At 41.2% G+C, this 13149-nt stretch overlaps 1 long non-coding RNA gene across 1 annotated transcript; it reads left to right on the plus strand.

The window, feature by feature from the left end:
• The first annotated feature begins 244 nt into the window (after positions 1-244).
• LOC135484974 (uncharacterized) lies at positions 245-12943 on the plus strand. The gene is made up of 3 exons (XR_010446500.1): positions 245-330; positions 9176-9416; positions 10902-12943. It is a non-coding gene; the product is annotated as an uncharacterized LOC135484974 (long non-coding RNA).
• The last annotated feature ends 206 nt before the right edge of the window (positions 12944-13149 follow it).

The raw sequence follows: 13149 nt of genomic DNA on the forward strand, positions 1-13149 counted from the left end.
AGCGTCCTGGAAAGTGTCCCCATAACCATGGTAAGTGTCCCCTCTATCCCAATATACAACGGGCACTGTCCAGTGGCGGTCTCTGCAGGTTTGCCCTATATCGAGGACTTCCCGGGAGTGACGAAGTTACGCTTTTTTTCCTGTGTCATGAGCCGAGTGCCTGGACCGAAGTAAAACAATAGAGATGGCCTAGAATCAGGAGTAGGTCACATTCCATCGATTTCGCGCACTTTTCAATGGTGATGAGTGTTAGCAGTCGTGTATTTCATGAGTTCTTCGTAAAAGCATTTTATTGGAATTACAGTGGATATTATCATCAAAACAGCACAGGTTTGTAATCGTTTATAATAAAGTTTTCTATTAAGGAATCTTACAATGCAGGCCTACATTTTTGGATTTGAAGTCCTCTATGAAATCCGGTCTACTTTTTCACTTCAACATCAACATAAGGATAGGCTACTCGGGCCTTTTTCATCAGGTCCTTTCTTCTCCCATGGTTCAGATTCGATGGTTCAGACAATTAGGTCGATCAGTAGATATCTTCGGTTACAAGCTTTTCATTTTAACACCCCGTCGTCATACGCAGTGATTGGGAAGAGAGCAAAACAAATTTCTTGGTTCACAAATAAATATCGCTACCACTTAGATATAAAAATCATTCCACACAATGACAGTCTCTCCGTGGCCCTTGTGCAAGTGAGCGTAGGGTAGAGTGGCCACTGATGCCTCATCTTTAGAAAATCCTTGTAGTGTTTTTGACAGATATACATTGGATTTATCTTTCGAACATTGACATAATAACACTTTAAGCCGGAGATCTAGCCGCCAAGCTAATGATCAGTTTCTTTTGTGAGAGATAATCAAAATGAACAAACGATGTTAAAACGAACAGTGTGTCCAGATAACCTGCACTTAGGGCCCTCCCAATAATATTTCCTCATACCCCATCTTAGAAAATCTTTGAGGTGTTTTTTGACAAATTGTATTATTTTCCTTTCGTTACGTGGACATTTAACCCTTTAAGCACTGTGATCAAGATGCCAAGCGACTGATCACTTTCTTTCGTGAGAGAGAATTAGTATATATCTTCAAAAATGAACTAACGCAGTAAAAACGTAAATACAGTGTGGCCACACAACCTGCACCTGAATATAGGGCTTTTTCACTGATATTGCCTCATACCCCATCTTAAAAAATATTTGTAGGCCTAGTATTTTCCTTTTGTAACGCTGACATTTAACCCTTTGATGCACGGAAATCTAACCGCCGTGCGAATGACTAGTTTCATCCATGAGAGAGAGAGTCTTATCAAAAATGAAATAACGCGGTAAAAGTGTACAGTTTGTACACCTAACGTGCATCAGTATAAGGAGTATTACGTTGACACCGATGTTTTTCTACCTGCATGCATGCATGTACCAAAAGATGTCATATCTTTGAGTTTCATGACACCCTATTATTGGGTCGAGTGTGGAAGAAAATGATGGGTGAGGGTCCGTGCGTCCACAGAACGTGCCTCCCCCTGACCCTTTGTTTTACATACAGCGAAAAAGCTGTATGTAACATCCTAAGGAAGGGCTCTCTGTTGACCTCGAGTTTTTCTCATTAGGGCTCAGGTAAAAAATGCGTTCGTGTATTTTTTGACCCTGTACATCTTTATTTCGTTACGTATCCTACATTGTATAAGGACTGATATCTCAATTGACGTCCTGACTCGGTCAAAACGGACAGCGCGTGAACATGGCGTACATCTGTATAAAGGTTATTTGGTCTTCATTTCCATCTTTGACGTCAAGTACTACTCATGAGCATGAGCGCTGTATGACCGTGGGCCTGGGTCCACGCAGCCAGCAAAATTGCAATATACATACTTAGGTAATTTTCCTACGTTACGGTGACATTGTGAAAGAAAAACATTCCGGTTAACTCGGTAAAAAAGTACAGTACATTTTTGTACACCTAACACATACATGTATATGGCTTTTCGCTGATCTTGAGGTTTTCCACATGTCTTATCGGAGATCTAGCCGCCAAGCGAATGATCAGTTTCTTTTGTGAGAGATAATCAAAATAAACAAACGATGTTAAAACGAACAGTGTGTCCAGATAACCTGCACTTAGGGCCCTCCCAATAATATTTCCTCATACCCCATCTTAGAAAATCTTTGAGGTGTTTTTTGACAAATTGTATTATTTTCCCTTCGTTACGTGGACATTTAACCCTTTAAGCACTGAGATCAAGATGCCAAGCGTCTGATCACTTTCTTTTATGAGTGAGAATTAGTATATTTCTTTCTTTTATGAGTGAGAATTAGTATATTTCTTCAAAATGAACTAACGCGGTAAAAACGTACAGTGAGGCCACACAACCTGTACCCGAACATAGGGCTTTTTCACTGATATTTCCTCATACCCCATCTTAAAAAATATTTGTAGGCCTAGTATTTTCCTTTTGTAACGCTGACATTTAACCCTTTGATGCACGGAAACCTAACCGCCGTGCGAATGATTAGTTTCATCCATGAGAGAGAGAGTCTTATCAAAAATGAAATAACGCGGTAAAAGTGTACAGTTTGTACACCTAACGTGCATCAGTATAAGGAGTATTACGTTGACACCGATGTTTTTCAACCTGCATGCATGCATGTACCAAAAGATGTCATATCTTTGAGTTTCATGACACCCTATTATTGGGTCGAGTGTGGAAGAAAATGATGGGTGAGGGTCCGTGCGTCCACAGAACGTGCCTACCCCTGACCCTTTGTTTTACATACAGCGAAAAAGCTGTATGTAACATCCTAAGGAAGGGCTCTCTGCTCACCTCGAGTTTTTCTCATTAGGCCTCAGGTAAAAAATGTGTTCGTGTATTTTTTGACCCTGTACATCTTCATTTCGTTGCGTATCCTACATTGTATAAGGACTGATATCTCAATTGACGTCCTGACTCGGTCAAAACGGACAGCGCGTGAACATAGCGTACATCTGTATAAAGGTTATTTGGTCTTCATATCCATCTTTGACGTCAAGTACTACTCATGAGCATGAGCGCTGTATGACCGTGGGCCTGGGTCCACGCAGCCAGCAAAATTGCAATATACATACTTAGGTAATTTTCCTACGTTACGGTGACATTGTGAAAGAAAAACATTCCTGTTAACTCGGTAAAAATGTGCAGTACATTTATGTATATGGCTTTTCGCTGATCTTGAGGTTTTCCACAATATGTCTTATCGGAGATCTAGCCGCCAAGCGAATGATCAGTTTCTTTTGTGAGAGATAATCAAAATGAACAAACGATGTTAAAACGAACAGTGTGTCCAGATAACCTGCACTTAGGGCCCTCCCAATAATATTTCCTCATACCCCATCTTAGAAAATCTTTGAGGTGTTTTTTGACAAATGTATTATTTTCCCATCGTTACGTGGACATTTAACCCTTCAAGCACGGAGATCTAGATGCCAAGCGAATTATTAGTTTCTTTCGTGAGAGAGAATTAGTATATATCTTCAAAAATGAACTAACACGGTAAAAACGTACAGTGTGGCCACACAACCTGCACCCGAATATAGGGCTTTTTCACTGATATTTCCTCATACCCCATCTTAAAAAATATTTGTAGGCCTAGTATTTTCCTTTTGTAACGCTGACATTTAACCCTTTGATGCACGGAAATCTAACCGCCGTGCGAATGACTAGTTTCATCCATGAGAGAGAGAGTCTTATCAAAAATGAACTAACGCGGTAAAAGTGTACAGTTTGTACACCTAACGTGCATCAGTATTAAGAGTATTACGTTGACACCGATGTTTTTCAACCTGCATGCATGCATGTACCAAAAGATGTCATATCTTTGAGTTTCATGACACCCTATTATAGGGTCGAGTGTGGAAGAAAATGATGAGTGAGGGTCCGTGCGTCCACAGAAGTTGCCTCCCCCTGACCCTATCCTACGTTGTATAAGGACTGATATCTCAGTTTGACGTCCTATTAAACTCGGTCAAAACGGACAGCGCGTAAACATAGCGTACATCTGTATAAAGGTTATTTAGTCTTCATATCCATCTTTGACTTCAAGTACTACTCATGAGCATGAGCGCTGTATGACCGTGGGCCTGGGTCCACGCAGCCAGCAAAATTGCAATATATATACTTAGGTAATTTTCCTACGTTACGGTGCTATTGTGAAAGAAAAACATTCCGGTAAACTTGGTAAAAAAGTACAGTACATTTATGTACACCTAACACATATATGGCTTTTCGCTGATCTTGAGGTTTTCCACATGTCTTGTCTTTCTTTGACCTAATTGTAGTGACAAACATAAATTCAGGAATGTGGTCAGACCCTGGTGAGAGATGGGTCTGTCCACGAAAATTACGTCTCTGTCCCAACTGAGATTATTTTTAATTTTTTTTAAATGCAGGTTATTTTTCCTATGATGCGGTGAAACGAACAGTGTGTACCCCTAACGATCATCCGCATAGAGCCCCACATTGGCCTGAGGTTAAAAAACGTCTACCGACTTTCTTTTGCTATGATATGTCGTTCCTGTGAATTCAAGCATCATTCGTAGGCAAAATCTGTCATACATAATTCATTGCACTTGTATCATTCGCAGTTGATCAAGTTGTATGAAGGTATATGACGGGCGATTACATAATAAGCTGTCACCCCTTGTATTTCCCTGTACAATTGCAAAAGTAGCCAACGCAACTATATAGCATGAGCAAGCAAAATTGCGTACGAAGAAAACGTTTTTTTTATGCTAAATCACCGGCGTTTGAAGGGTTTTGCGAGGTTTACAACATCGAGCTTAAGTCAAAATGTACTCTCATCTTTCGTTAACTTGACTAAACTGTACTTAGGCAGGCTACTAATGTAAACTCAAAGATGATATAAGGCCCTCCCTGGCTGGTAGAGGGGCAATCAAGAGAATTAACCTCCCCTATGGCCACCTAACCCAAAAACGCGATGTATAGGCCTAATGTTTTGACTGGTTTTCCCACGTTACCTGACTTGAAAGAGACATTGTGCAGGTTAACAACGTGCAGTGTGTACACATAACGCACGTCTGTACAAAGAGTTTTAGTAGGTCTGTCTCATAACAGAACGTAAGGGACGGACGGGAACCAAAATCAACGTCCATGGACGCGTAGTTGGATTAATCTAATAGGCCTTCACATGTCACGTGGAGTACGTTTGCGTTCCAAGTTCTGAATGGAGGCCGGCCATATAACAATGATCTTTGCACTGAATAATTGCATTCAATGGCAATAGACCGCCCATATGGGAAGGTTCATGTAATTTCCTTTATTATGCGTCTAGCCTTATCCCTGTGGTGACATGATTAGACACGCATTGAAAATGGTCAATAAAATATCATTCCTTTGTCCGAAATTGAATTGATTATTGATAACATTTAATTGCCATGGTTTGTGTTGGCCAGCAGTCGCTTGGCCTCACGCTACTTTCACCATGGAGAGAATTAGGATGTTTTTGTTCGCTGCTCCGCCGCCCATACCACCGCCACCAGTTTTGCTTACACCAGCATTTCATAATTTAGAAGTGCGTCCGCCTCCGTTGCCTCCAAGACTTGATGAAGTTCTCACCAATCAACCAAATGGTCCATACGGTGGTAACGACGTCTTTACCAGGATTAGAAACCACCAGATGGACTTTTGGTATCTAGCAGGTGAGACAGTGGCCTCTTTCCAGCACCTCGTAGAGGACATTACGCCCCTTCTGAAAAACAGGCCAGGACGGTACCGAGATCATTTGCTGTCGGTGGAGAACCGTTTGCTCCTTTTTTTCTATTGGATCAAGAAATATCCGGACATTGTTGCGATGAGTGCAATGTTTGATATCAGCAAGCAATCTGTTTGCAGGGAACTTTATTTTATGACAGATGTTTTGTGGACTTATTTTCAAGACGGTATAACATGGCCGACCGATGAAGAGTGGGAACAACTGCGGGGCAACTGGGATACTATTCCAGATGCTGTTGGGGCGATAGATGGAACGGTACATGCAATCGAGATCCCAGAAACTGAGGATCCCCACCTGTTCTACAGTGGCCATGTCCACACTTGTATCAGCACTCAGGTCATTATCGACAATTGTGGAATGAGTTGTGCTCCCCTTGAAAAATCGGTATATGGAAGTGGCCCCTTTGTTACTGTGCTATTGTTGTGTGGGGTGCGGGTGCGTTTGTGGAGGGGGGGTATACGATACATGTACTAACTCAGCAATTTCTCTTGCAACGACTTCTCTTATCCTTTGTCGGAGTTGTTTTGCGGTTCGCTTAGCGTATAATGCCCTTGTGCGTTTCGGCAAACAGTTGACATTTTGCCGGATGTGGCCTAGAATGCGAACATAATTATTTCTATGTCGCTGGTACCCTTCCCGGAGAAGGGCCATCTCCTCCATGCCAACAAGCACTCTATCACACATGACTGTTCGTTCACTTCGACAACACTGTACTAAAAACCGCGCTAAAACTAGACCCATATCATAGTCATAACTTGTTACTGTTACTCAGCCACAGTCCAACAATGGGCCGGTTTCTTTTGCATAGTAACTGCTTAGATAATAAAAAGACACTCAATTTGGTTAATACGAGCCAACCAGGCTTTTATCAATAATTGACCGCTTGTCTATAACAAGGCCTATTCGGTAACATCGGTAACATCGATTTCCCTTCATTGACAGTTAACCAACGCACGTTGTCAAAAAGCTATTGTATGTATAGGTGGGCGTTCCTAATGTGCTTTGGTGACCACCAATCAGAAGAAGGACCTTACATATGTATTCATCACAGCAGCGCAGCCCTGGTGGTAATGCTCTTGTAACCAATAGCATCAAAGTTAACAAGCACGGTACGTTGAATTAGGTACTTCTTAGGTTCCCGTCTGTCCCTAACGTTCTATCATGAGACAGACCTAGTAGGTCTGTCTCATGATAGAACGTTAGGGACAGACGGGAACCTAAGTAGGTCTGTCTCATGATAGAACGTTAGGGACAGACGGGAACCTAAGAAGTACCTAATTCAACGTACCATGCTTGTTAACTTTGATGCTATTGGTTACACGAGCATTACCACCAGGGCTGCGCTGCTGTGATGAATACATATGTAAGGTCCTTCTTCTGATTGGTGGTCATCAAAGCACACTAGGAACGCCCACCTATACATACAATAGCTTTTTGACAACCAGCGTTGGTTAACTGTCAATGAAGGGAAATCGATGTTACCGATGTTACCGAATAGGCCTTGTTATAGACAAGCGATAAATTATTGATAAAAGCCTGGTTGGCTCGTATTAACCAAATTGAGTGCCTTTTTATTATCTAAGCAGTTACTATGCAAAAGAAACCGGTCCATTGTTGGACAGTGGCTGAGTAACAGTAACAAGTTATGACTATGATATGGGTCTAGTTTTAGCGCGATTTTTAGTACAGTGTTGTCGAAGTGAACGAACAGTCATGTGTGATAGAGTGCTTGTTCGCATGGAGGAGATGGCCCTTCTCCGGGAAGGGTACCAGCGACATAGAAATAATTATGTTCGCATTCTAGGCCACATCCGGCAAAATGTCAACCGTTTGCCGGAACGCACAAGGGCATTATACGCTAGGCGAACCGCAAAACAACTCCGACGAAGGATAAGAGAAGTTATTGCAAGATAAATTGCTGAGTTAGTACATGTATCGTATACCCCCCCCCCCCCTCCACAAATGCACCCGCACCCCACACAACAGTAGCACAGTAACAAAGGGGCCACTTCCATATACCGATTATTCAAGGGGAGCACAACTCATTCCACAATTGTCGATAATGACCTGAGTGCTGATACAATATTTGTGGACATGGCCACTGTAGAACAGGTGGGGATCCTCAGTCTCTGGGATCTCGATTGCGTGTACCGTTCCATCTATCGCCCCAACAGCATCTGGAAGAGTATCCCAGTTGCCCCGCAGTTGTTCCCACTCTTCATCGGTCGGCCATGTTATACCGTCTTGAAAATAAGTCCACAAAACATCTGTCATAAAATAAAGTTCCCTGCAAACAGATTGCTTGCTGATATCAAACATTGCACTCATCGCAGCAATGTCCGGATATTTCTTGATCCAATAGAAAAAAAGTAGTGAACGGTTCTCCACCGACAGCAAATGATCTCGGTACCGTCCTGGCCTGTTTTCCAGAAGGGGAGTAATGTCCTCTACGAGGTGCTGGAAAGAGGCCACTGTCTCACCTGATAGACACCAAAAGTCCATCTGGTGGTTTATAAATCTGGTAAAGACGTCGTTACCACCGTATGGACCATTTGGTTGATTGGTGAGAACTTCATCAAGTCTTTGAGGCAACGGAGGCGGACGCACTTCTAAATTATGAAATGCTGGTGTAAGCAAAACTGGTGGCGGTGGTATGGGCGGTGGTATGGGCGGTGGTATGGGCGGTGGTATGGGCGGCGGAGCAGCGAACAAAATCATCCTAATTCTCTCCATGATGAAAGTAGCGTGAGGCCAAGCGACTGCTGGCCAACACAAACCATGGCAATTAAATGTTATCAATAATCAATTCAATTTCGGACAAAGGAATGATATTTTATTGACCATTTTCAATGCGTGTCTAATCATGTCACCACAGGGATAAAGCTAGATGCATGATAAAGGAAAATTACATGAACCTTCCCATATGGGCGGTCTATTGCCATTGAATGCAATTATCCAGTGCAAAGATCATTGTTACATGGCCGGCCTCCATTCAGAACTTGGAACGCAAACGTGCTCCACGTGACATGTGAAGGCCTATTAGATTAATCCTACTACGCGTCCATGGACGTTGATTTTGGTTCCCGTCCGTCCCTAACGTTCTATAATGAGACAGACCTACTGGGACTTCGAACATGTTCAACTAGAAATAAGGAAAATAACGTTAAAACGGTTTTGAACATATCATATCACATCATATTCATATATCACCATGGTTCGCACCAGGAAGGTATACAGAATACCGGAGTTCCATGGTGTCCCCCTGGTGTCCCCATGGCAGAGTGAGGCCGTCTCCAAGAAATAAATTGAATTGTAGAAACCCGTTAAAGCATTTTCCACTGCATCTTGAACATGAATTCGATTGGTTTCATAGGAAAGAAGTCAACTTATATTGTATTTCTTTTCTTCAGAATCAGGAAACAGACAGCAAGATGAGTCAAATTTGGACGATATGCTTCGTATCTCCGTACACATTCATCGTTGCACTTGAGTATTGTGCAAATAGGGACTTCGATGTGGAGGATTGCATCATAGACAGAATGGATGCCATAAGGTGCTATTGCCTTCAAGAATGTGTCGAGGTCATAGAACACCTTATATACAAGGTTGGAGAATTTTTTGTTAGAGTTGTGAAGGAATGACGATATTCAGGTAGGTGTTAAGATGAAATGACCCCCCATCCCCCATCTTTAAGTATTCCAAACAATAATTTACAACAGGTCGACACATTTCTCTTCTGGGAGCATGTGAAAAGCATTGAAACCATGACTCTGATACAAACTAAAAAATGCAAAAAACGCCTGAACACTACACATCTACATGAAGGCACGGGGTATCTTGGAAAGTAATCAACTAAAACCGACGGTAAGCATGATCGGTTGTCTCTTTTGATAATGTTCGAGTAATATAATCAATATTATAATGCGTGTAATAAAGATTTTCTATGAAGGGGTACAATCATTCTGGTATACCCAATGATCATTCCACAATTTACCTCAGATCTGACTAGTCTAGAAAATTGTCCGGTATTAGGATATTTTCGCGAGTAGATCATGCTCGCGTACATATTCTGCCACTCACTTTGATCAGAGGCTACATCGAAATTATATGCCTGCACAGGAATGTGCTAAATGCACTCCACATCTGATGAGCGACGCTGAAGCCCAACTTATTGACTGGTTCAGTGCATTGGTCAGCGTTTCAACAATGTACTATAAGTGACGAACGAATGTTGTTGGTGAAGGTATATATCTAACTCTCAATGAAAGTAATCCGCCACCTCTCCACTTGTTTTGTGATAGAAAGAAGTGATGTCATTTCGGCCACAGGCTCGCCCAGAATCATAAAACTAATTTGTGGGAATGGAAATCCTCCAATGTAATATTTGATGTAAAGAATCTGAGTAGGTTTTGCCTGATTTATCTGCATTGAAATGGAAAGCCATTCAAGGCAACAAAATCCATCGAAATTCAGCGTGTATGATGACTTTTTTTGGAAGCATGGCGTTTTAAATTCATTCAAAATTATCGATGGGGAAACTTTTTATGCTAAATCTAAGCATTTAGTACTTGCAGGTTATTTATCAATATTTACTGTTGCATTTACCACTTTTTCTGAGGGAAAATCGTGGAATAATATTGCAATTTTGCAGCGTTTGAACAATGTATTCAGTGACCAAATGTAGGCATATCCGACTCTCAAAGAAAGTAATCAACTTCGTCACCTCTACCCTCTTCATTGTGCAACTGGGAGTTGCATAAAAGCAGTGGCAGCATTGTACTCAGCAAGTTCGGCCATAATGTTCATATATTCGCAGTTGAAACTGCCTGTGCTTTCAATTTATTTGCTGTCGTCTGCTGACAACTTTGGTAACCATAGTGGACGGTGATTTGTTCACACTGTCCGAATCTCCACACTGATCACTCTAGTATCAATGTTGCGCCATGAAAAGAGGCTTTCTCCCAATGCGAAAGACCCAGGATGAACGGTGGCAAATTTTGTTTTCGTACGGCGCAAATACAGTTTCGGTTGGGATATTGTGTAACAGAGTTCAACTTCACTAAGAGGAGATATTACATTGATAATTATGACAATTATCTAAATATGAAATGTGAATGTTCTGTTTTTTTGTTGCAGGCCCTACACGAAAAGCTTACGAGGGCTCATTAACCTGTGGTCGGCAGCTGCATTCGTCTTTTCACTAGTGACCTGGACAGCAAGGTTTCCAAGATTCGAATACGTGAGAATACCCTCCTGGATAACGCTAAAATTACGGGAACTAGGAACAGTTTGCGCTCCATATAGCCCAAAACGATGTGGACATACCATTTACGAATTGACTAAATTGATATCATAGGAGGGTTTTTAAAACCGAAAAAGAATAATGATAATCTTAGTATGTCACTTTGTAATCAACACGTTTATAAATCATTGTGATGGAAAGCCATCCAAATTCAGTTCATAATGTCGATTACAAAACCGAAAGGGGCCTGATAAAAAGCTATGCAGGCTCGCCCAGAATCATAAAACTAATTTGTGGGAATGGAAATCCTCCAATGTAATATTTGATGTAAAGAATCTGAATAGGTTTTGCCTGATTTATCTGCATTGAAATGGAAAGCCATTCAAGGCAATAGAATCCATCGAAATTCAGCGTGTATGATGACTTTTTTGGAAGCACGGCGTTTTAAATTCATTCAAAATTATTGATGGGGAAACTATTTATAATAAATCTAAGCATTTAGTACTTGGAGGTTATTTATCAATATTTACTGTTGCATTTACCACTTTTTTTGAGGGAAAATCAGTCAAGTTAAATGTTTGTTTTAAACACTAGCGCTAATGTCACTCTGTGTTAACTTTGATTGTGTTACTAGGCATGTTAAAACCGATGTACATGGACAAGATTTAAGACAATTCTTGCATTTTAAATGCAGCAGAACCTCTCTATTAACGGGTTCCTGGGACTGACACTTGCTGTCTCTATAGAGAGGTGTCCCATTACAGTTGTTCAGGCTACAGTCTAATCCTAACCTGACGAATCCATCAAGTTATTCAGGGTGCACCCGACAACACTCAAGGCTTTTTTTACTTCCCTTGTACATGTTGTATCAGGTCCCAAAACTAATGTTAGAATGTTACTGGTATATAACATCCATCGTTTAGTGCTTTAGTAAAGATAGTCTGCCATCCCATCAAATATAGATATTTGCAAGGAATTTTTCCTGAACCGAGGAATGTGATATTCCCAAAGCCGACATCTTAAATGTTTATCATTTTTGTAGGACTCGAGAAAATACAGATTTTGCGTGTAGTCGTGTATATTGAGGCAGTGCAATTAATTCAGATATTTTCCACTCTGTATGGTTTATTTCTCGAGCAAAATCGTTTTTTCGTGAACTCATGATATATCGTCGTACATGTATATCGTTGAGGTGCGGGGATTCGCATTGGTCGTGTGTTAATGGGTTATATAGACAGAGCCAGTGTAAAATTGACCACAAAGGCAGTAGGAACAGTCCTTTAGTTTTTTTGTATTGCACGGAGAGGGAATCCATTTGTCGTAAATTAGTCGTCTTTTGCTAGCAGGTTTATTATCTAGAGTATGCTGGGATAAGTTCACTGTAAGGGCATACTTTTAGCATTGCTTTGATGACATAGAAAAGCAGTAAATCTGTAACTAGAGATCCTTCCCAACTTGAAGGTGCGGGGCGCATTTGACATGTTTGATAGGAACAAAGAGGCATTGAGATTTATCACACAGGATCATCTGCCATTTAATGCACCCTTAAAATAACCGGGACTCTTTTGTATTAGATCTCGATCAGGGGCATTTATAATCCAAATCTTTATCGGCCTACTGAAGAGAACTGTTTACAAACCGACCAAACATGTCAAAAAGCTTGCCAATATCCTGGTGACCTCTGAACCAGTGATCGGCCAGGTGAGGTCTCGAGCACTCTGGCTTTCAAGACGAGACATTTGCCGAATTCGTCTGGAACTTCGGGTAGAATACCATGCAGTTGACTGAATTCAATATTACGAAGGCACAGAAGGATCATTCGAAATTCAAAATGTATGGTTTAAACATTGGTCTAGTACATTTTTTAATGTAGTGTTTGAGGTTTTCCAAAAAATTGCTAACTTTCATATTGACGTCAACTGTTAAATTTTTATACACGAGAATAAATTCATTGGATAAACAATGTATTTGTATTCATGTTTTACTTATTTAGGTAAGTGTACACATGTGTGATGTTTTAGTACTTCCATTCTCGCGGTCCCCGTCATTAGTTCAAAATTTGGCGGGTTTGCCTGATTCATGCCATCGTGGTCTTCCTCACTGGACAGTGCGACGAATATTGCGACCTTGCGGGCATGAGGA

This window comes from Lineus longissimus, chromosome 3 (genome assembly GCF_910592395.1).
Source record: "Lineus longissimus chromosome 3, tnLinLong1.2, whole genome shotgun sequence".
Taxonomy (NCBI): Eukaryota; Metazoa; Nemertea; class Pilidiophora; order Heteronemertea; family Lineidae; genus Lineus; species Lineus longissimus.